Source organism: Meriones unguiculatus, chromosome 20, assembly GCF_030254825.1.
Source record: "Meriones unguiculatus strain TT.TT164.6M chromosome 20, Bangor_MerUng_6.1, whole genome shotgun sequence".
NCBI lineage: Eukaryota > Metazoa > Chordata > Mammalia > Rodentia > Muridae > Meriones > Meriones unguiculatus.
Window position 1 is genome coordinate 65,875,589 of NC_083367.1, and position 24,639 is coordinate 65,900,227.

Here is a 24,639-nt window from a genome sequence, read left to right on the forward strand (position 1 = left end):
TTTAAATAACTGACCTTATGGAGGAGACTTTTCATTAAAATCACCACATGGCTTCCACGCAGTTCTGAGAAAATGGAGCCAGGGTTCCTCGCGTTCAGTCCATGCTCACTTTTGGTCCAGACACCATACCAGGTCCTAAGAACATGCTCAGAAACTCCCCTCCCTAAAAATCCACCTCCAGAGTGGTACTCTCAGGATTGGATGTCTCTGAAACTATATGTTAGTCACACAATCTCAAATCAAAAGTTCTAACCAGATGTAGTGGCAAATGCCCGTAATCCTAGGACTCAGGAGGCTACAGCAGGAGAATGGGGGTACTTCGTGAGATCCCATTCCAGAATAATTCCACTCGGGAAAGTATCTGACAATATGTTCTTCTTAGGGGTAGTCTAAATAACAAGATACCTGTGTTGTAGGTATACATTTGCAACATGCTGTAAGATACATTTTGTAACTAACCTTCTATAGGGTTGTTTCATCATTGTCAGAATCAATTGGTTACATTTGACAGTAAAAATTTCTAGGGTGCTTTAACTCTTCTCTGTCCTGTGGTGCTACACTTGAGAGTCTCAATCACACATGTCTAAAAAGGAAAAAAATTTCCAGAAGGTAATTTGCTGGCTACCAAGGGAAAAAGACTTTGAATACGCTTACCCAACTGTGAACTATGCAAGCTACAATAATCACTAGCCTGGTAAGCTATACTCATTGGTACAATAGTGGCATGAATGTTACAGGGGTAATCAGTAGCTTTCTAACTGGACTTTGTGGTAGTTTGGATGAGAAATGTCTCCCATTGTCTAGGGCATTTGAACACTTGGTCCTGGTTGGTGACACTGTTTGGAGAAATAGGGAGTGTGACCTTGCTTAAGGAAGTAGATGACTGGAGGCCAGTTTGGGGAGCTTAAGGCCTTGTCCCACTTTTAGTTCCCTCTATCTGCTTTGTGTTTGCAGTTTGAGATTAGGGCTCTTGGCTGGCTGGAGAGCAATCATGCCTGTCACTTGCTGCCTTGCCTCCACTCCATCCTCATAGAGTCCTATTTCTCTACAACAGTAAGGTAAGATAATCTTAAGTTGCCTTTGTCAAAGGCATTTTATCACAACAGGAAAGTAACCAATGCAAACCTAAGGTTCCCTTCTCAAGGGAGATTCTGGCCTGCCACTGGATACTTGGCAAAGAAACCATGGAGTGAGAGATCATAGACCTTGCTACTACTATTGTTTTGCTTAAGGGACACAACATAAAACTGACTTCTAAATATTTATCCTTATACTCACAGACTAGCGCACTTCTACCCCTTGTGATGGATATTCTCGGCTGTCAACTTGACTATATCTAGAATTAACTAAAACCCCAAAATAGAAGGCATACTTGGGAAGGATTTTTACTTAATTTTAAGTGGAAAGATCTGTTTTTAATGTGTATTCCTAAGGTGGGAAGACATAGCTGTAATCCAGATCCTTAACCCATATCTCATCTGGGCCATGCCTTCTGCTGAAAGCCTGTATTAAGACATGGAAGGAGAAGATTTTTGTTTCTTGCCTGCTTGCTCTTTCCTTGCTACAAGATCATTTACTCACTGGAATTAGAACCTATTCCTTTGGTATTCCAGCACACACTGAAAACTAGCTGAGATATCCAGCCTTGAACTGAGCAACTACTGGATTCTTGAACTTTCTGTTCATTGTGAGCCATTTTTGGATTAACTAGACTGTAGCCTGTAAGTCATTCTAATAAATCTAATATATATATGTATACACACACACACACACACACACACACACACACATATATATATATAGAGAGAGAGAGAGATTCATTCTATAAGAAGTTGTTTTTTTTTTCCTAGAGAACCTTGACTAACTCATCCTGATCAGAGAATATTCTTGATTCAGTAGCAAACAGTTAATATAGAGATTTACACTGTTAAAAATACAGAGAATAAGTGACTAAGAATGCTCAGCCCTATTGGGACATCTGTATCACCTTACCTCCCCAAGAAAACATCAGGAAACATCACTGAAGAGGGGACAGAAACATCACTGAAGAGGGGACAGAGGCAGAGGTCGCAGAAGATTGCTGTGGTATAATGACTTGCAGGCATAATAGGGCTGCCACACCTAAGAATTCACTGCAATAGTTTCTAGCGCAAGATCTCCACAAGATCAAGGCATTCATAATTTCAACATCTAGAGAAAAGGGGCTCAGGAAACCCTACTCCTGATCTGAGGAACGATTGCAGTTTACGGCTGCTGTAGGAGGGAGGTTTGATTTTCTTCAGTGTTGTGGCCCATGGTAGCTTGCCCACACTCCATTGGGGACCACATAGAACATAGGAAGCATTAACTGGAATCAGTGGGCTATAGTAGAAGAAGTGGAAGATTAAGAAGACAAGTAAGGAAGAGGAAAAAGAGAAGAAAGAAGAAAAGGAGGAGAAAAAGAATAAGAAGAGGAAGGGGGAGTGAGAAGAGGAAGAAGAACAAGAACAGAAAGAAGAGGATGAGGAAAAGGAGGAAGAGAAGGAGGAGAAGACAATGATGATAACAAACAAGAAGGAGGAGGAGGAGGAGGAGGAGGAGGAGGAGGAGAAACACAAACAACAAAAAGAAATTATGATGTTGGGAGAGGAATGCAGCTGCCCAGGAGGAGTTGGGGAGGGTGAAGGGGATTGGACAGTCTCTAAATATTTTTGTATTTGTATGTGAAACTAACAAAGAACATATTTTTAAGTTAGTTTTTTAATTCTCAGGACATACTAATATCACCTGTCTCTTACAGGAGAGTGAGTCAATTCTAGAAAATTCTTAGCAAGGTTATCCAGTAGGTATGTAGTGGGATAAAAGTTTTGTCCTAGATGTACAGAAAGCAATCCTTTCTATAAGTAAACCAATATTCTAAGCAGCAATAGATGGCCCCAAATAATCCCCATTCTCCATGTTGGCATGCCACTCCAGTTTCTGCGATAGAGCCTACTTTTATGTTCTCATCACTCTTATTGGCCTGTATGTTAATCTTTTATGTGCTTTAAATATTTTGTTTTAAATCATGTTTTGAAAAAGGTAAAATATCATGAATAAATTAATAAATAGATAATAAAATTGAAGTTGGCTGATTCCTCCAGCAATAAGAAAATATAAATCATACATAGTTACTAAAGAAAATAAACATATAGATATTAGTCATCTTTTCTGACATCCTCAGTAAGGAGCATATTTACTGCACTTAATGAAGATGAATAGCCAAACAAAACTAGTCCCCATCAACAATGTGCCCACCATTCCTCCTCCTCCTCCTCCTGCTTGTTAACCTCCACAGAGCACTCCCCAAGAGTCTCTGTGTTTGGAAACATTCAGTGACACACCTTGGAAGACAACTAGTGGGTCTGTAATTTCAAAACAGAAGGGAAGAAGCTATGAATGCTGAGGCTACATGGGGGAAATGATCCAAATACTGACACAGACTCCTCAGTGAGCTGATCCTTCTACTCACTTATCCCATCACGCTTCTCACCTGTGTGCTTACGTCTTGACCCTTTCTCATCCCATTCCCTCGCACATTTTAAAGTTGTAACTACTTACAGATGATTATTATTGCTTAGTACACATTTATATGAATGTTATTGGTAAGCCGGCCACAAGCCAGGTGATATGCTAATAAGTGTCAATTAAAAACCCAGACCCAACCTGGAATGACTCTATGTAATCAGCCATTCATAATTTCAATAAAACCACTGCATGTGCGGCTTTCTTAGAATTCTTTTCACTGCAGAAGAAGATTACTGTGTGGACAAGGAGGAAAGCAGGTGGTTGGGGAATATGCTTAGTTAGGTCTAACTGTCCCTGATTAGAAGTGGGCTAATTATCAATTATTGCCTCTTAGCTCTGAGTCCCCCTAAGCACCTGTGCTGTCATGAAGGGTCAACTGTAAGTATTTCTCCTTCACGGAGATCCAGATGGAAGATCTGTCAGTAGAAGGCCCTGAGAGAAGCAATGCCCCCTGGGAGAGGAAGAGGTCCCTCAAGCTAGTGCTGTGCAGCAGGCCTTTTGGTTGGCGCTGGTTGTTGTCGCTCTCACATGGCTACCTCATAAGAACAATCAGTCCATCAGCTCTGCTCTGCCCTGGGGCACGGACCTTAGCTGAGCTCATAGCCCTGGCCTGATGACTCTTCAGGTGACTCCTCAGTTCATTTGCCCACAGCCTTGGCTTGCCAACCCTCCCAGATCGTGCCCTATTAACTTGTCTATGCCCTAGAAGCTTGCTCCTTATTTCCTACCACTGGACCAGCTTTAAGCCTGGGAAATGCAGAGGGCATCTGCACCATCCAGTAGCTGCAAGAAGACCTTTTGCATTCAGTTCCAAGTGCCCTGGAAAGGGACATACTTTTCCAAGTTTACCTTCAATGGGGTTCCCTTCTTCTATGTTGTTGTTAGCATAATTCATAATTTCATGTCATTTCTACTCTTTATATCACTGTGTGTTTCTATATCCTGGTTGGACCTAGATAGATACAAGGGGCTTTTTAGATAAGACTTTGAGGCAATGGGCAATGCTGAAAGACAGGATCTGAGAAGATAACAACGCCAGCATCGTTAAAGGCTACAGCTTCTGCAAAGATAAATTCAAATTCAAGAAACAAATCCCAAGCCAGGAGCGGTGGCACATGCCTGTAATCACAGTACTCTGTGAGTTCGACGGCAGCTTGATCTACAAGGCAAGTCCATGACACCCAAGGCTACACTGAGAAACCCTGTCTTAGAAAACAAAAACAAAAGAAGAAGAAAAGGAAGAGGAGAAGCAAGCAAACTATCAAGCAAATCCTTTCTTCTCCTCCCATGGGCATTGCTCTCTCCCAGCTCATAGTTGAATTTCAGGGACCTAAAGGAGAGATCACTCAGGAATTACCAAGTTTCCCTTTGACTCTTTTTTTTTTTTTTTTGTATCATATTTTTTGTTTCTAAAATTTTTTTAACATTCAAATAACTGACTTATAAATGGATTTGAGAAATAGAAGGTATTATATTACATGGGCATATGTGCATAGAACCATTTTTAAAATCAGATTTAAATAGAAAAATTTCAAAAGGAAGGCCAGGCTGGAGGCCAGACAGGGCTACAACCTGAGACCCTGTGTGTGTGTGTGTGTGTGTGTGTGTGTGTGTGTGTGTGTGTGTGTTGTGTGAGGGAAAGCAAATTAACAGGACAGTGTGACTAAGTAGGAATATGGCTTATACATCATGTCAAAAGCTCTTCACTTCAATTAGCATGCTCGCCCGGCTGGTATTTTAAAGGACAAAATGGGAGACTCACAGCTCTCTCGGGTTCCCCGCAAGAACGATGTGCCCTAGCACACCTACTCCCGGCAGAGTGCTACCCTTGAGAGTGCTACAAACGTTCTGTGCACAACCCCTCCCCCCTTCTGTCTCAGCTCTTTAAATCAATTCATTGTTCTCGAGCTAAAATAGGCTATCTTTTCTGGGATCTACAGAAACGCAAAATTTGCTTGAGACACTTTTTTCTGCCTTTCCAAGTTTGCCCCGTGAAATCCTTTTTGGGGAGCAGTAACTGAAAAGAATCACACCTCGGCTGGGGTTGGGGGCTGGGGCTGGACCAGCAAAAACACCTGGCACCTCTTCACACAAGGGTGTTAGCTGGGCCGTACTTCAGGGTGCCAACTACAGTAATGTGTGTGCTGACCTTAATAGTTTTAAGTTTACTCTCATTTCTGTGACATATGAGGTTGTGCAACTCACATAAGTGAGAATGAAGTCCCCTCTTTGCCTGGAAGAATCTATTTATGGCAGAATCAGGCTCCTTTTAGGGGGAGAGAAGGCTGGGAGGAGTTACAGAGAAGTGCCATGGAAATTCTGTCAGAAATGCTAGTCAAGAACTGCTCAGAGCCCAATTAGGATAGAACAAAGATAGAGATAATGTGGGTAAAGCTAAGGAATCCTTAATTAAGTTCCTGGAAAGCCGAGGGCTTTAGAGTTCAAAGGATATGTAGGCTTCTGTCAAATTCTTCTCAGAGAAGAAGACAAAAGAGAGAGAGAGAGAGACAGTGAGAGAGAGAGAGAGAGAGGTGGATAAAATTTTGAATGAAGCCTTAACATAATTAAAACTCAAAAAGAATAATAGGTTTTTGCCTCGTTCTCTCTGTATGTATCTCTCTGTGTGTCTATGTGTGTGTGTTTGTGTGGGGGGGGGACCATGTGTATGTGCATAAGCACATATGTTCACACAGGTGTGGAGGCCACAGGATAACCCCATTTGTCATCCTCAGGAGCGCTGTCCACCATAGCAATAGGGTCTCTGGTTAGCCTGTGACCAACCAGTTAGTCTAGATTGCCTGGCCGGTGAGCCACAGAGATCCTGCTGACTCTGCCTCCCCACTACTGGGTTTCAGGCAGTCGCCTCCACCTACTCCCAGCAGTTTAGAGTGTTTCCTGTCATCGTGTGAGGATGGATGGATGGAGGGTGCTCACTGTGCATGAGCATTTGGGCCAGTGAGCCCCAGGCTTCCGCTTGCTTCTGTCTTCCCAGCCCAGGGATTATAGGTCTGAGCGGCCTGACACACCAGGACTTTCTGTGGGTCGTGGACATCTGAACCAAAACCTGAACTTACTTTGCACGCCCTGAGCCACTGAGCCACCTCCGCAGCCACCCCCAGCATGTTTGTGTGGGTTCTCAGAACCAGACTCAGGTCCTCATGTCTAGAAAGCAAGCACGTTACTGACTGAGCCATCTCCTCAATCCCTTTATCGCTATGACAAAGAGCATACCCCCGAATATTCTTTAAATATAAGCAGACTCCCTCTAATAAAATCATATTGTGGTTTGTGACCTTATTAATATTACCTTACCTTTACGAAAGGTTAGCAGTCTATAGTTGATTTATATTCTTTCATGTAAACTTCATCGCTTGGAACACCAACTGCCAAGGCCACTGGAATGTGACTCACATCTCTCCTGGCTCCAACTCACATATTGAAATTTGTCTTACTATACTTTGATAACATAAATATAACATAAATCGGTATTAATAGTGACAGTAAAGAAAACCAATTTCTGCATCTACTTGGTCACTTAAATTCACATAGATACCTGTCCTATCCTTTCATTCACTCTCTCTTCCTGGGTACAACCACTGACTAACTTCAACCCCTTCGTCTCCAGACACATGCCTGTTCCAAAGGCCCCTACAGTGTGACCCTGCCTCCTTTCTCACTCCACTCCTTAATCCTACACCACCTTACGTACTACAAAGTTTCTTATGTCTGCCACCTCCACTTACATTCCAAGTGGATGGACATTACCTAAAGGCCTGAGCCTGGACCCTTAACTTGTGTCTAAGTCTTTCATTCCAGGACTCTATCTATCCTCCCACCAGCAGTTCCTCTACCCTTCCGGAACCTTCTAAACTCCTCATTGAATTTATTCCATCTTGGATGTTCCTGAATTCTTCTCTATCCACAAGTTCCCCTCGGCCTAGAATAACCATATAACCTTGCTTCAAGGTGATCTAGCAATCAGCACTCTGTCAAATTAATACTAAGCTGGATAAAAGATGGCAAGGTTTTGGGGTAAGTGCTCACAAAACAACCATGTGAGTTAAGCAGGCCCAGCTCCCAGGAAGCCACTTAGTGGCCATCTGTGGTCACAGGGGCACAGCCCTTAGGGGTCCCCTTCCCATACCCCAATCCACTTGTCATGGTATTTCTAGAAACTATACTCAGTGCTCTCCCTGGGAGGAGTTCTAACAAACATCACTTCACCATCTTTTCATTTTCTAGTGATGTTTCAGCACTCTGTAAGGCATGGCACCCCTGAAGCTGTCCATCGGACCAACCCCTTATCGACAATGACAAATCCCACCCACCCTTCAGATGTCAATTAACACATCACATCTGTGACAATTTCCTGACTTACCCCTACTCTCTTACAGAAGGAAGTCAATAGACACTTTAAAGATAGAAACTCTATGCCAGTGTTTCACTTGCTCTTTTAATTCTCTGTGCTTTTCAAATATCATTTCATGTTTCCCTTACAGAATGACTTCCCAAGCAATCTGTTGTTTTCTGGGCACCATTTATGGGGAGGAGCTATGTTAGAGGGCTAGTAAGTGACACAGGATAGGACTCAAATCCTGCCAAGTGGGCTCCAGGCTGACTCTCAGCTTTTATGCCTAACTATGGACTTTTTGTTCCCTTCTTTTGGTGCGAACCCTTACAATGACATCTACTTTAACAGTTTTCCCTTCATGTATTATATATGTATGTTGCTTTACTTCCAGAGTTTGAAATCCACAAAAGTTGAGCTTCTATCCGTGAGTTTATTTCCAAAACTTGTTTGTTCTCCATACATGATAGGCATGCTCTCAGTCTTTGATGAAAAATGAATGACTGTAAACCAAAGAGCTATTCCATCTACCCAAAGCAACAACCACTGCTCATTTCTTTCTTACCTAAAGTCCTATCCAATAAAATTATCAGAATATATTCTTAGCAGATTAGTACAAAAGCTGAGGATGTCATCAGCAAGCAGATAAGTTCTATAGCAGAGTGCTTCCTACTGTATTGTAAACTCATGATCCCATCAATGTATTTGGACACTGCCCTAATTTATGATGTTCTCATGGGATGTGACTCTAAAATTCATGTAACTGGTTTCCACATTGGAACATGATACCCAGGCCAAAGTGAATCCATGTTCTATGGCCATAGTCACTAATATTTGGTTCAGATTAAATGATCTGATTAAATGATTGTTTCCTCAGAGGTGTGAGCTGTTCTCTATTGCATGAGTGAGCCAATCAATCAGTTGTCACACATGATGGCTGTGTTTGGATTTCTATGTAAGAAATCAAGAAAGGCTTTCATGAATATACACAAAAGACTGTTACATTCCACATGGTGTAATTGAAAAGAGCAGGGGGCTAGTCAGTATCTCCAAAGACAGTGGAGCAGTATATGAAAATATACTGGTCAGAGCATTTGCAGTGCCATCAATTTGATTATAAAAACCAACGGTAAACCTTTCTAAAGGAATCATAACGGTACAAAGATAATTAAGGCCAACCAGGGAGATAAAAACCTTCAAACTCAAGATTTGAAGAAATGTCAGAGGGTACAAAGCAATTGTTTTAATTTTTTTTTCATTTGTAAATTTATTTTCTGCCTTCAAGTGCAATATAAATTATTTACCAAAATTAGCTGCAATCACTTACAGGGACAAGTGCAAGCAAATTCACACACAAACCTGTATAGCTTTATTTGCATGTAAACCATGCTAATGCTTAATTAAAAGGATAACTATGGAAGTAAACAATGCTTAATGCTGTTCAGAAAAATCCCCACTCCTTTCTTCTTCTAATTCATAAAAGTGTCACAAGGTGCAAAGACATGTCTATGGCTACATCTGGGATGTGGAAGCAGGAGAGTCAGGAGTTCAAGGTCATCTTTGGTTATGCAGAGAATGTATGGCTAGCCTAGACTCTAACTCAAGAAAACAAATAGCAAAAAAGGAAACCTTTTCAGAGGGTCAGAAGATTTGTTTTAGTACAGAACTATGGAGGAGTTATGGCTTCCTAATTACGTGCCCTTGGCTGTGTATAATATGCAAGAAATTGTTTTTTAAATTTGAAACATACACTCTTTCAACAAGCCAAATCCCATGAGCATATACACTTCATCTTGTAAAAGGGAAGCAGTCTCCTTCCCACTTTCCAAGCTGTTGCATCTATGAATCCCTTCAGACTTCAGTCATGGTCTCCATCCTCTGAGATTCTTATGGACAGGGACAAGACAACTTGCAAGCTAGCCAATAAAGTACCATGAAGAGCCTATTAAAGAAGCCAGCTGAGCACACCAGGCTCTTAAACATTAATTTACTTTCCTGGTCTATCTGATTTCAGTTGACCTTTCCTCCTATTCCAAGCCAGGGCAGGAAAAAACAGAATCCTGCCTGAGCTTCTAGATATATATGCATTCCTTATTTCATCATTAGTGCCTATTTTATATGGATATAAATGCAAAGAACATGGAATGATGGAGAACTGGCCTCAGGATGCTACAGGAAGACCTATGAAAAAAATGAAGACCTTCCTGAAATCAAATTGTTAATTAGGCACTTTATTCCATGAGTACGTCGAGAATGAAACCAGAGAAGCCTGTTCAGATTACGGACCTGAGAAATCTCCGGTAAAGACATCAACTGCCTGTTTAGGTTTCCAAGGTGATACTCTGCTTTGAGGCTACTGATAGAGATGGTGTTGGGAGAGAACACTGTATCTGGTGCATTTTTTTGAAGATCATAACTGAAGATCACCAGTGTGTTCTTGAGAAAACCCAACTTCCAATTTCACAATTTTCACCCTTGTTCCATATAACATGAATTTTGCACATGTTGGACCTTGATGAAATGAGTTGAACGAGCCTCTCTCTCTCTCTCTCTCTCTCTCTCTCTCTCTCTCTCTGTTTTCAAGCTATTACTGGGTTGAGAGAGGTGGTCCTGTTAATAACATGTTTACTCTGCAACAGTGCGGATCCAAATTCAAGCCCCAGAAACTACCTAAAAGAATAATAGTGGTAAGAATGATGATGATGAAGAGAAGGAGGAGGAGGACTGGCATGGCAGCATATGCCTGTAATCCCAGTAATAGGGAAACAGAAATTATTCCTTGTAGCTCTCTGGCCAGCCAGTCTAGCCAAATTGGCAAGCTAAAGGTTAAGATCCTATCTCAAAACATAAGATTGAGAAAGACTGTGAAAGACAACTGTCACCAGCTTGTGACCTCTACATTTGTACACATACATGTATACCCACACAAACACACGCAAAAATAAAGCTACTATAATTACTCAGCCTTGCTCTTGAACCTCCGCTTTCCTGAGCCATTACATATGTCTTCGTGTATAGGCATGTATAGACAAGCACATACATACATAGTCAGGTTACATATCCACGTGTAGTTTATGTTGGCAATGTGGAGAAGATCTTTTTGGTTGTTAAACACTTCCTAGTGAATGTCATGCTCAGCATATTATCAAGTTCAGCAAGCCACATACATACACGGGTGGCAGCTACTCAGTGGAGCCAGTGTTAAAAGCTAAGTCAATTTATAAGCACCGCCATGCCTGCATCTTTAACTGTGCCCGAAGCTGTAGGCTAGACTGCATTTCAATCAGTTCGAGTTCAGCTGTCTGTTTTATTACACCCAGGCCAGTAACACTTTGGGGATTTTTAGTCCCTTCAATGACAAATGTATATTCAACCACTGCTGTGAGCAGCAGTGCACAATACAGGTCACTAAAGGACAGCAAACCGAGGAGGAATGTCAGAAAAAATGTTTAGAAAAAGTATCTCCGTGGGTATCTGCAATTGTCTCTACCCCCAATCTTTTCAGTCTTGGGGAAGCAAGGAAAGTTGTTTGCATCTGAGTCTTACAAAAGAAACAACTCCAGACATTTCTTTTTCTGGAGTGCCTGGGCTGTTTCGAAGCAAAACTGTATACAATTTGCAGTCATTTACCTGACAAAGATGAGCTCTTTACACCACCTCATGTGGTTGTTGGTGGGCGCAGAGTACTCTAATACAAATCGAGAAAGTCTATTCGCAGATGCCACTCTGAGTCTGACTTCCAGAGCTGAAGAAATCGCCTTAAATCACACAGCAGCTCAGCCTTGCTTACTGGGACACTGAGAAAATCCTGGCCATTGTGCTGTCACTTGGCCAACACAGTCGAGAAGAAGAAAAACACCTTCCAAAGAGAGAAGTGTCAGTGTGCTGATTCAGAACACACTCTGAAATGGCCCTAATATATTTCCACTCCGGTGCACATGCCTGGTGCTAAGATACGGGCCGCACCGATGTCCCCAAATTATCTCTGCGAAGTTCTTTTATTACATCAAGGAAGGAGGAAATTTTCATCATCTCATCAATCAACTGAAAACTCTCTTTCTGCTGACCCTAGATCCGGCAGCTCCATCTGTTATAAAATTCCAATTAATTTGCACAAGATGCAAATTTTACTTAACTGAAAGAAAGTCTGTGAGATTTTAATTGTTGGACTTCGCTCGTGGCCCTCCCACTGCAAACTTCCACTTTCAGATTCATCTTGTTAGAGAGTTGAATGTAACAATAACTTTTGATTTGCTTTTCTCAGTTCTTATGCCTAGAACATCAGGAGCTAAACGCTTGACAGCTAATGCCAGACCACAAAGAGAAGAAATGTGTCTAATGGTGGAGTCTTCTTGCTTTTTTTCTATGTGTGATGGGAATGCCCAATCCAATCATCCCCTGGGCCTAAGACATATATCAAGGAATTTTCCAGACAAGGGTCTCCTTGCAGGGCGACTTGGCAAATGCCATGTAACCAGGTTTGTTTCAATCAAGCATGGTGTAGAGATCAGTTTCCTCAGAGAACAATCAAAGATCATTTGCCTTTCTAATAGGAAATTCACAATGGATAGTAAACCATATTCGAATCAATATTCATTTAATATCATATTTATTCCCAGCAATAAACATCAAAAAGAAACAGTGAGTGTTAATATGGCAGAGTCTAGCACAGGTGTATAAATGGAAAGAGTACACATATGGACCTGTGTGCTACTCAGGATTTCTCCTTTGTGTTAGTTCACTGGGAACTTGGCAGAGCTTCAAACAATTAGAGAAAAAAAATTATCTTCAGGGAATATTCTTCAATACTATTTTTTGAAAGTGCATTCAGTGACACAGCTCTGGCTCCTTCAGGCTTTGCAGAGACAGAGTCCTCAAGCCCCTATTTCCAGAGAAATGTGTGTCAGTTTGGGCATGACAATGTTATTTACATGTCTGTTTGTTGTAAATGTAGTTGACTGTGAAAATTGTGTGGCTGGTGAGATGGCTCAGTATCTAATAGTGCATGCCACAAAAACCTGATGATATGAGTTCACTTCCCAGATCTTACGTGGAAGGAGGGAAGTGGCTCCAAAAACATGTTCTCTAACCTCCTCATGTGCTCCGTGGCACATGTGAGCCCCCTCACAATACAATAACAATAGTAATTATTATTATTAAAAGAAAAATAGAAACTCTACAGTTTTTTATTAGAAGGAATACTATAGAGCCAGTACCTTAAAAGCACAATTAACCTCTACAATAACTTCAAGTTTCTACAAACATCCCATTTGGAGTAAGAGATTCTTATAAATAAAAGTCATTTTTATGAGTCAACTACACAGCTTAATTCTATTAGACTGGGGCCTATTTCTCTGCATTGCTACTTACATCTGTCTTAAGTCTCCCTGAAACTATCACTTACTTCCTTAGAAATTTCTGATCACCTTAACTTTAGTCATTGGTGGAGGAGGATGAGAAAGCACAGCATGAACATAGCCATGGGCTACAGCCCAACCTCTGCCATTCACATGGGTACTTTGTCATTCTGAAGGCTCTGGTCCTGGATCTATTTGTGATTTTTGTCTTTATTTTCCCCTAATCATCCTTGCCCAGAGTTTTTCCATTTTGTTAGTCTTGAAAAAAGGAATAGTTCTTAACCTTTGCCCACGTGGTTTCATGAGGTTTATTTTCTATTTCATTCATTAAAGAGAGAAAAATGTAACCCAGTTATTTTCTCCCTTCTGCTCCCTTTTCGAGTCTCTTTGACAGGTGACTTTCTCTTCTGTGGACATTGGGGTGTTGTTAGTCATTTCTTTTTAAGAAAAGCTTGTCTTGCGTTATCCAAGTTTTGGTATGTAACAGTTTCATAATTTTTTCAGTTGTATGGGTCATTCAGAAGATCATGTTGCACTGTTTGATTTCTAATGCTGCTAGTCAGATAACACAGGCCACATGATACTGATTCTCTGATATTTGAGAATCCAATGTAGTGTCTCATTGCATCTATTCCTTGTTCTGCAGCCTGCCATGTATCCAGACAGAATTATTTTAAAAGGTTACACACAGTTTTGTTCCAGCTCAATGGTTTTATTTTGTTTATGTCTTACATATGAACACATCTTAGGTAAAGGCTAAAGTATTTCAATATGCAGATTTGCAAATATCCCCTTAAGATTAGGTCAGGTTTATTTCATAAATACACATGCAAAACTATTCTGTCTTCCTCAGTAATGGTTCCTCATAGCACTAAGAGACAGTAGCTCTCAGAAGTCCTTGCCTTGCAGTGTAGTTTGTTCTGATCCTGATCAACCTTCTCTGTGTTCTTCTTGGTAGACATTCCCCTTGCATGCTTGACATGTCTTTACTCTTGGGCCTTAATATTACGTTCTAGAAAGTTCTTGGAGATAATACATAGGCGACTTTTATAAAGAATCTCTGTGTTCTAAATGGTGAGTTTTGTCTCTTTACATTTACTGTAACATGGTAAGTGATACAAGCAGCTAGAGAATATAAGTTTTATATGATGATGGGAAGTAGCCCAACAAGAAGAAAAGTCAGGGAAAAGGAGAGAAAGTAAAGACAAGTCAGGTCTGATGATGGTTCATTTGAGCATACAAAAGGCCCATGGGAGATGTCATAAACAGAGCCTTCTCCTGGCTCAATTCCTGATCTTAATATAACTCAAGACGGAAAGGAACAAGGAGTCCTAGAGGGAAATCACAGAGTGAGATCTGTGTAAAGGAGGTAGAGTGTGAGCAGGAAACCGTGTGCTTGCAGAATGGTTTCATGATTAATGGGGTCTCTTGAAAGGACCTAAGAGTCAACTTGGAAGAGTTCCTTAGTAGCCAGGTCCCTGTCCATTTGGACCTTGAAAAAGAAAAAAGATTGCAGTATTGCCATCAACTGAAGCACTTGGCACCTATGAACACCTATGTGTTTATAGAGGCAAAAAACATTTTTAAATTAGAAAAAAAGTTGAAATGTCTTTGTTATTACTTGCAGCCTAGCTTTGGAATTGTATTAAATAAAGAGATGATCTGAAATATTTATTTTGCCTTTCTAGAAAGAACTTTAACTAAGTAGTTTCAGTTGATAAAGTATCCTACTGTCTTCAGTAGAAAGCCACTTGAGACACACAATAAAGAATGACTGAGTAAATGGCTAATGAAACAGATTATAGACACAAAAAATACCACTGAGCTGCAAGAAAGTATGCCTATTACCCTTCATCATCAAAAGTCCTTGTTGAGATGTGCCAAACCTCCATGTACTGGAATAAATGTACATGTTTTCTGATATGATAAAAACAAAATGCATGCCATCATCAAAGATATAATCTTGGCAAGAAAAAGGATTATCTTGAATTCATGAAATCTTTATCTTGCATATAGCTCATAGTAAATGTACATGGAAAAAAGAATAAGATCATTTGTACCCAGAAGGCTGCAATAAAGAAATTTGCAAAGTATTCTTGAAGAAGCCAGTGCCATGGAGAAAGGAACAATTAATTCTAAACTGAAAGAGACTAGAGAAAAATGAACTATATCTCATAGAAGACTGATACATTGATATGGTTTTAGTAGAAATTGTTTCCCATGGATTCACATGACTAATATGTGGCCGCAGTGAGGGAGATGCTTTGAGAGGTGATGAGTATTTTAAAATGTAGTCCCTAACTGGAGGGAGAATGTTCCAAGGGTCATGGCTTTGAAGGTTCTACCTGTCCCCCACCCCTTCCTTACTCTCACTTCTTATCCACCACTCGGTGAAGAAGTTCCTCGGGCATGCTTCCACAGCCATAACGTTCTGCCTTGTTTCAGCCCAAAGTAACAGACTGACACCATGCAACCATGAGGCAGGGGCCTGATTCATACAACTGAATTCCACCTAGAAGATTTTTTTCTTAATTTTCATTGCACACATTTATTTGTGTTTGTATGTGTGTGAAGAGGTGGGGATTACACATACGCCGTGACTGTGTGTGGAAGTCAGATGGCCACTTGCAGGACTCAGTTTTTATGATCTCTCCTAGAGAGTGAACTCAGGACATCAAGCTGTTCCCAGGTATCACTACTCACTGAGCCATTTCAGTAGCCTAAAAACAGTATTTTTTAAATAACTACTAAGAATGTTTCAATGAATAACAAGCATTGAGAGATATAAGGTATTTGTTACTGTATGCAATATTGTCATCATTATGTGCAGAAAAAAGTGTTTTCTGTGTCAAGGAACCAAATAAAGCAGAAAAATAAAATAAAACTTAAAATGAATTACATCTATATAAAAATGTGTCATGTCAATAATATATTTTTCTACAGTATGTTTTTTCTGTTATAGAAACAGTTCTCAGTTCCTTGGGGAGAAAGATATTTTTATGCAAACATATAAACACACACAATCTAGTTTCTTTCTCTTATTGCTTGTCTCTAGTTAGCTACCCACAGCCTATAGTCATTGGACAGCAAAGTGTTAACTGAGGAATTTTCTAGATCAAATTGGCATCTGAGTATGTCTGTGAACGATGGTTTTGATTGTTAGTTGACTTAGGAAGATTTAGTCCACCAAGGGTGGCATCATTCCCCAGGAGGGTGATCCTGGGCTATATATGAAAGGTAGCTGAGCATGAGTAAGCCAACAAGCAGTCTTCCTGCATTATTGCTACTTCAAGTTTCTGCTTAAGTTTATACCCTGAATTTCCTCAGTGATTGACTGTAACCTGTAATCTGAAGTAAGCCCTTTCCTTCCATAAGTTGCTTTTGGTCAAAATGTTTTATTACAGCAACAAAGATATCACTAGCACAATATCACCCACAAATTTAAATATGCACAATAATGTGTTAGATAAATAAGCATAATAAAGTTCTTATTTTGTGTTTATGTGTACATTATGTATACGTGAATAAATTCTGTATTTATTAACACATAAGAAAATAAGGTTAATCATATTCTCATATTCCTTATGGACAATGCAAGACTGGAGGGAACTTTGACTTTAATTCTATTTTATTTTTCTTACATTAACATTTCCCTGAATATCAGTTGAATCTCATGTTTACAACCCAACAAATTCATTGCTATTGTCACTTCACAACTAGCACCATCATTACCATATTTACTTCCCAAATATGTTGCTGACTTATCAAAAACTTTCTGAGCTTGCAAATTCTCTAGTACTGCTTGTTTTAATACTTCTTTTTTTTTTTTTTATGAAAATGTCTTGAATGGTCAGACAAACCATAGGTTAGCTGGGTATAAAAAATCCAATGGAAGGTTATTTCTCAATGCTTTTTGAATATTATATCTTTGTGTCTGGCTTTTTTTGTTACAACCTAGAAATATGACAACCTTGTAAATTAATTTGTTTTCATTTGGGGATGTTTTTCTTTCACACCACTTGCTTCTAAAAATGAAATTTTTTTCATCCTTTCAGTAGTTCATCATTCTACCTGAATCCAAATATCCTGTGTTTCATTAATTATTGAAAAATCTCTTGTCTGGCATCATTAAATTGTGCACTTTCCCCACTCTCACCATTTCCTCTTTCTTATTCAATTAATAACATTGAAACATGTTCTGTTTTCCATGTTTCTTAACTTTCTTTTATATTTTCAACAATTTTATTTATTTCTGAACATTGAACAATTCCTCAGATATATTTTATAATTTGTAATTTCTGTGTTCATCTCCTTACGTTGGTAACTAGATTTTTCAGAGTATTTTTTTAATTTTAGGAAACTATTTTCTCAACTTTTAACATTTCAATATACACTGAATCTCTTCTTTTTATATTTCATTTCATACTGTCATTCTTTCAGCTAAAATTATCAGCAGGTAAATGATTGCTTATATGCTAACTTTTGATGGACTGTTTTATTTTGAAGTATGAAATATTTTATTATATCGTCATTATTTGAAAAATGGGCCATTAGATAAAAAAAAAAAAACCAAAACATTAAGGTGTGATTTAGAAAGTGTTCCTTGTATATTTCCGTTTGGAGACTTAGGGCATCACTAACTTTGACTATTTTATATTATTAATCTTTCATTTCGGAGTTTCTAGTCAAGAGAATTCAGTCTCCCAACAAATGTGGGTGGGGCTCTGCCTTCACTTACAATTTCCCAGTTGTAGTCAAGACAAGGAAGCTGTCTTTATCATCTTTCTGACCTGGTAAACAGAACTCTTCAAAGACACCCTTCACTGAGCACAGAACCCATCAAGGGTCTTGGCTGTGTAGAGCTGTAATTGTAACATATTTTTCCCTCTCTTTCTGGCAAAGTCCTGATTTCTCTTATCTCTGCTTGGGCAACTCTATGATAAATACTACTTGGTTGTATAATGACAACTCTCACACAGCAAATATTTGATTTTATTTTCCTTCTTGGTCCCTAGGCCATGGTTTCTTTCTCGTTTAGCTCTCTACATGTCAAATAATTTTTTATGCTTCATTTTTATTTTATTATTTATAGATGCTAGATGCGGATAGATTTCAAATGACATAGTTTGCCATACTGTCAAAAATGAAAGTATTAATTTTGTTTTGCTTATCTTCTAAATGTGATAAAGATGAATTTTCCTCATTGCTTTTTTTAGTTTTACTTACATTCAAGCAGCAGAAGAATGAATTTATTCACACTTTCCTTAAGTCTTCTTTCATGAATGTTGACGAAGATGAATAATGCTCCTCTGGAGTTTCTGGTATACAGCACTTCAAGCTCTGCCTTGGTTACTTGGCCTACATTAGGTCTATAAATTTATTCTTGGAAAAGGAAAGTAGGCATGGGAAGAAATGTCACCTCTCATTTGAGCTGTTCCTAGATTTTATGTGTTAATCTTCATTATTGCAAGCTTTGATATTCTTGCCATTGCTGTGGCTTTATGCACTGGGAATTATACTTGGTTTGTCTCTTATTTCTCCATTATCATCTTATATACCAGTGTGTTCTGTTCTTGCCTAACCCTCTGGAAGGCAAGTGTCTCTTCTCTTTTGAAGTCAGTGAACCAGGAAGATCCTTTCCCCTCCTGGTTCCACCTACGCAGCCAGTCCTTTGGCGGCAGCTTCAGCACCTTTGGATGATCAATTTCTACTGGCCTTGATGTCTCAGATTGGGTATTTTTGTCTCTTACAGCACAGATTGCATTTTGTGGACATTCCAAATGTTCCAAACCCTGAGAGTTCTTTCTATAGCCCAGTCTGTGTGTGCTCTCCTGTCCCACTTTACAGCACCTGTCAATGTTGTTTCTTTTATGGAGAGAAATAGTCCTTTGTACTCAAGTTCCTGATGCCCCCACTTTTCACATTTCAACTTCTGACCTTTGCATATGCCACCTGAATACCTATTACTTGCTAGACTAAACTTCCAGAATTCTGAAGTTAAGTTTCCTAGCAATTACACTTTCCCATTTTTCTTTACCTTCAAATTAAGACTTACCAAATGCCCTAACATAATGATTTATCCTAAATTCATATGTATGAAAAATAATTTATTTATTTATTTTATATTAAAAAAAACACCTATGATAACATCCATTAGCACCATTGTAAAGCCAGCCAGGACAATACAAATATAAATGTATAATTAATCATGTCTTTTCTTTCTTCCATCATAATTATATGTGTTACATATACACACATATATATATATATAACATACTCTTTCTCATTGCCTTTAAGTGGATAAAATAGTGTTGAATTCTCTTTTTATTTTTATCAATAAGTATTGTCTCGATGAAAGCAATTTCTATATTATTAAATTGAACCAGGAGAGTACCTGTGGGCACATGAGCAGGAGGAGATCTAGAAGACAAATCAATTAATAAGTATAAATTACAATTAATATTTGACGAGCACCAGGCAGAGTTCCTGCCCTAGAGGGCCCTACAATTCTTTTCATGAGAGGAAAATGGGATGAGAGATAGGAAAATTAATCACATCAGGGATATTGGGGGGGGTGAGTATGCATGTGCCTGTATTGATACGTGTTTAAATAGAACCATGACGACAATCAAAAGCATTTCAGAAGCTGGAAATATAGGTTTGGGATGAGTGTTTGATTTGTAAGCATGAGGATCTGAGTTCAAACCTCAAGCACCTATGTTCACTGTTGCACTCAGGCCCTTAGCTCCAATGCTGTGGAAATCTGAGACAAAGGGATTCTGGGGCTTGCTGGTTTCCAGCCTAGCTGCAGCTTTCATGAGATTTTTGTGTCAAGGTCTTAAAGAAATAAGACAAGTAATGACTGAGCAGGACAACCACCATGCCCCTTTGGCCTCTGCATGTGTGCATGGCTCTACACACATGTGCATATGTATAACACACACATATGAAACACACACACCTACACAGACAGAGAAAAAGGCAGAGAGAAAGAGCTGAAAAAATAGTTTCCTTTTGTTTCAATTGTCCTAACATTCTACTATCTATTATCCTATCTCCCTTTCTAGTTCTGTGATATTTGAAAGAAGTAAAGGGGGATGTTGGGTAAAATATAGCAAATGATTATTGTCAAAATGAACCAAACTAGGAGTCAACTGTTTAAAAAGAAGACAGTATTCATTATAATAAAATCCAGAGCCTGTCCATGCTTTCAACTATGCAGAAGTGAAAACTAGCCAATTTTTGTGGAGTTGTTTTGCCAGTGAGTGTCCCTCCAGGCCTCCAGGGATCTTGCATTTGAGGCATTGGTACACATAGCAGGTGTCTCCCTTGAGTACCGTCCCCATCCTGTCTCACAGGCAGATCATTTAGCAGAACCTGAACATGTCCCTGCACCCAGGATCCACAAGATGGCAGTAGTGTTCATTTTTTTTCTTTTTCTTTTGAAAAAGTTAATTTTATGATTGTCACTAAACTGTCGTGTGTGTGTGTGTGTGTGTGTGTGTGTGTGTGTGTGTTTTAGAAAAAGACTTTTTTTTGGCTTCTCCTGAGATATTCTTCATATGATTAACAATGATTAACCTAAAACTCTGAAAAGACTGCAAATAAAAGAAAATTACCTGCCTGTTCTTTACATCTGTGTTTTGAAAGCTGATCATCCCATTTGTCAAGTGTGCATCTCTTTCTTATGCTGTCACAGTCTGTCCAGAACAGCTACCAGCATCTACATGTGCTACTTCACATTCATTAAAATCAAATAAAAGTTAAAATACAGCTATTCATTCAGTTGTGTGGCATAGGCTTAGACTTTTCACCAAACCTACTTTATTTAGGGTTCTTAACCACGTTTACCTCCCTTCCACCTTAAGGAGATTAGTAGGGGGAAGGGCTATAGACCTCTTATATTTACTTCCTGCTGATTAGGGTCCATTGGTCTTTAGGGGATTACCAAACTCAGTCATCAGGATACCAGCAGTCCTCTTCAAGGGCCAACGCCAAGCAGGAACACGAATCAGCAGGACAAGTTAGCAAAAACCACAAGAATTAGTTGGATTTCCCCGAGATTCTCTGGAATGTTTCTCTCTGTGAAGTCAAGTGTCGAAGCATGAAAATCAGCCAGAGATGTTGATCTAGAAAGCAAAACCTCTCCTCAAAGTCCACCCATGGATGTTTTCAGCTGGCCAAAGTCATGCCTCTTGCACAAGAGAGATTATAGCAAAACATCCTCTCACAAGCCAGCCTCCTGCAAAAAAAAAAAAAAAAAAAAACCATGTGCCCAGCTTGCAGCAAAACATCACATGACAGAACTGAGTCTTCAAAGAAACCAGAAGCCTTCACTTTAGTATGGGCCACATTTCATCTTCTCAGTGGGTACATCAGACCTGGGGCTTCCAACATGTCATGGAGCAGATAATAACACCCATGTCACCATGGTGAATTTTGCTAAACACCACTGATTCATGAAAACTCAAGGACTTCTCAGTTACTTTTCTACTGCTATGACAAGTTACCATAACTAAAGCAACTTATTTTTTAAAAAAGCATCTAATTAGACTTACGGTCTCTGAAGCTTACATATATGATCGCAGAGCAAAGGCATGTCAGCAGGAATAGATAAGAGCTCACATTATGCTCCACAAGTAGGAGGCAGAGAGGTACACACTGAGAATAACAAGAGTCTTTTCAAACCCCAACCTCCTCTACCCATGACACATACTTCCTTCAACAAGGCCAAAGCTCCCAATCCTTCCCAAACAGTTCCACCAACTTGGGACCAAGTATTCAAACATATAGGCCTATGGAGCTATTCTCATTCAAACTATGACAGACTTCAACATATTTCTAAGGACAGTGGTGCATACATGATATTCTTCAGTTGGTCTCTGTGGCATTATGATAAGGAAATGGAGGTGACTGAATATTTGGGGTGTTTAACCTCTACCTCCCTTTCATCAACCCCCAATCTTAAGTAGGAGAGAGAAAAAGTTAGTCGGGAGAGGAGCCCCAGACTCCTTTACCTCTCCCAGCTGTTCAGGATCATGGGGTTCTTTTAGGGCTCTAAACCAATCTCCATCACCTGCAGACGCAGCCAGCAGTCTCCTCCACACTGCTGCACCCCAAAGTGTTTCTCTCCATCTGTCTGTTCCAAACCACCACACTGTCTCTGGTCTCTCCAAAATGCTACACACCACAAGCCAACGCCGAATGTCGCCCCAAGTGCCACACTGAATGCCACACCTTTTCTTTCTCATCTCTCATATTTATCCTCTCAGAGTCTCACGTTCTCTCTGTGCTGTGGAAGGCTACTACCAGCTGGCAAAAGCCATGCTCCATACAAGACAACGAACAGGTGTGGGAAAACTGTAGCCCAACTAAAATCCCACACTTGGGATTAAAACAAAAGCATATTTACATAACATGCAAAGAAACCAAAACTTCCATAACAGACACGAAACCACAGAATGGGACCTAAGATGTGTGAGAAGCCGTCTAATCCTGAAGACCAAAAGCAAATTCTGCTCCTTCTGTACCAAAGTTTCTTCTCACCAAAAGTGATGGGCTGGGAAAGGTGCTAAGCAAGTTTACTTTCAGTTCTGAATTTCTCTTCCATCCAGTTAGCCTTAAGCATCAAAAGGACTCCAAAACCACAGAGTAACACAGCACCCACACCCAGAGTGCTGATTTTATTCAGGGATTTGATGCAGAAAACTCAAGCGCTTTGACTGGTAAGTGACTTTAAAATCATCATCTTTTCTCTGAAACAGAGGGCTGTGCTACAGAGCAGATGAAACATGAAGTGACCAAGAAGGACAGTGCCTGCACTGGGCCATTTGTGGTACTCACCTAGCTCCTGCGAGAGTTCACATTCATTCTCCTGTCTGGAGGGACCACTTTTAAATATTTGAGAAATGCCTCAATAGCCAATAGCATGAAAGGGAAAGATTTCCTATGAGGGGGATGGAGACTCAACCACAATTTGATGCTACAAGCCCAGAAATTCTATCTTAATAAATCTATAATAGAATTAAAATTAGATTATAATGAAATATAATGTGCAAATACAGTACTTAGTACTGTTGGTGGTAGTATTTAAGACTGGTATTATACTAGAAACATGAAATAATTACTAAATTTAAATATTATTATTAATTACTATTAGAGAGAGAGAGAGAAGGCCAGAGTACAGTCTTGCAGAGTCACTTGACATAGGAAGTATGAGAGTTAGAGATTATGAAGAAATACTCATATCTCTACACGGTCTACAGTAATAACGCCTTTAAAAGCTGAAGTTTTGCTTTTCATTTTATACACCAAAATTCCACCAATATCAAAACAAATCCATAATACACCAAAGGAAAGGAGTTTGGCCTATCAGTGGATCAGGGGAGGGGCACAGAGGAAAAGAGGAGGAAGGGTAGGATTGGGAGGGGACAAAGAAGGGGGCAACAGCTGGGATACAAAGTGAATAAATTGTAATTAATAAAAAAAAATTAATTAATTTTAAAAAAGAAAGGAGCTTGGACACTGCAATAAAAATTGCTTAATTGCAAGTGAAACATTTGGTGCACAGAAACTACAATTATAACTTATCCAGACCCTACCTTAAAACCAGATGGAAAAATGTTGTGAGTTCTTCTTTTAGGTTTCTAAGTCATAGGGATCAGGGAATAACCTTCTTCTTGTGGTAAGAATGTAAGACTGAAATTACCAACTGATGTGTTTTCAGTGTGTAGTCCAGCCACATTCAGTGTACTTTCACCGCTGAGCGACATACTCCTCGAATGTTTTTATCTTGCCAAGTGAAACTAGATGTTCTGACACTTGCTCCGCCTTTGACAATACCCTTTCAGCTTTATATTTCTTTGCCTTTAATAACATTTGGTAATTCATGTGTGAAATCGTGTAGCATTGTGCTTTTGGGACTGGAATGTGGTATATGACAAGATTTGCACCTTTTAATGGCTGGTGTATATTATAGTAGATATCAAAATCAAATCTGAGAATTCTATTGTATTATATTAAGTAAATGCTTAAGATTTAATGGTGTATCTAACTGACAAATCCTTTTAGGTTTTAAAAGTTTTCATTTTTTTAAAGAATTTCACACATGAGTACTGTATTTACATATCTTCCACTCCCCTTCAAACTTCTCCCATGCCCCCAACTCCTTCTCAAATTGACCTCTTCATCTTCAGTTATTATAATGTTTGGCAGACCCGTTACCAAGTGGATCAAAGGTGAACAAACTGAAGTCTCTGTTATGAGTCTAGCTTTACAGGAAGTTGTACTTGGGTTAGAGACAAAGGCCTGAGCATCTGTACCTATGACTGGTACATCTGTACCTATGACCTATAACACCAGAGGGTTCCAGGGTCTTTCTGTATTTTT

The 24,639-nt window shown here is 39.5% G+C and overlaps 1 long non-coding RNA gene across 1 annotated transcript in view; it reads right to left on the reverse strand.

The window, feature by feature from the left end:
• LOC132649476 (uncharacterized) overlaps positions 1 to 23,965 on the reverse strand; it is a 111,902-nt gene extending 87,937 nt beyond the window's left edge. The window contains exon 1 of the long non-coding RNA XR_009587923.1: positions 23,853 to 23,965. This is a non-coding gene — a long non-coding RNA (uncharacterized LOC132649476). The remainder of the gene's footprint in view (positions 1 to 23,852) is intronic.
• Positions 23,966 to 24,639: the final 674 nt, after the last annotated feature.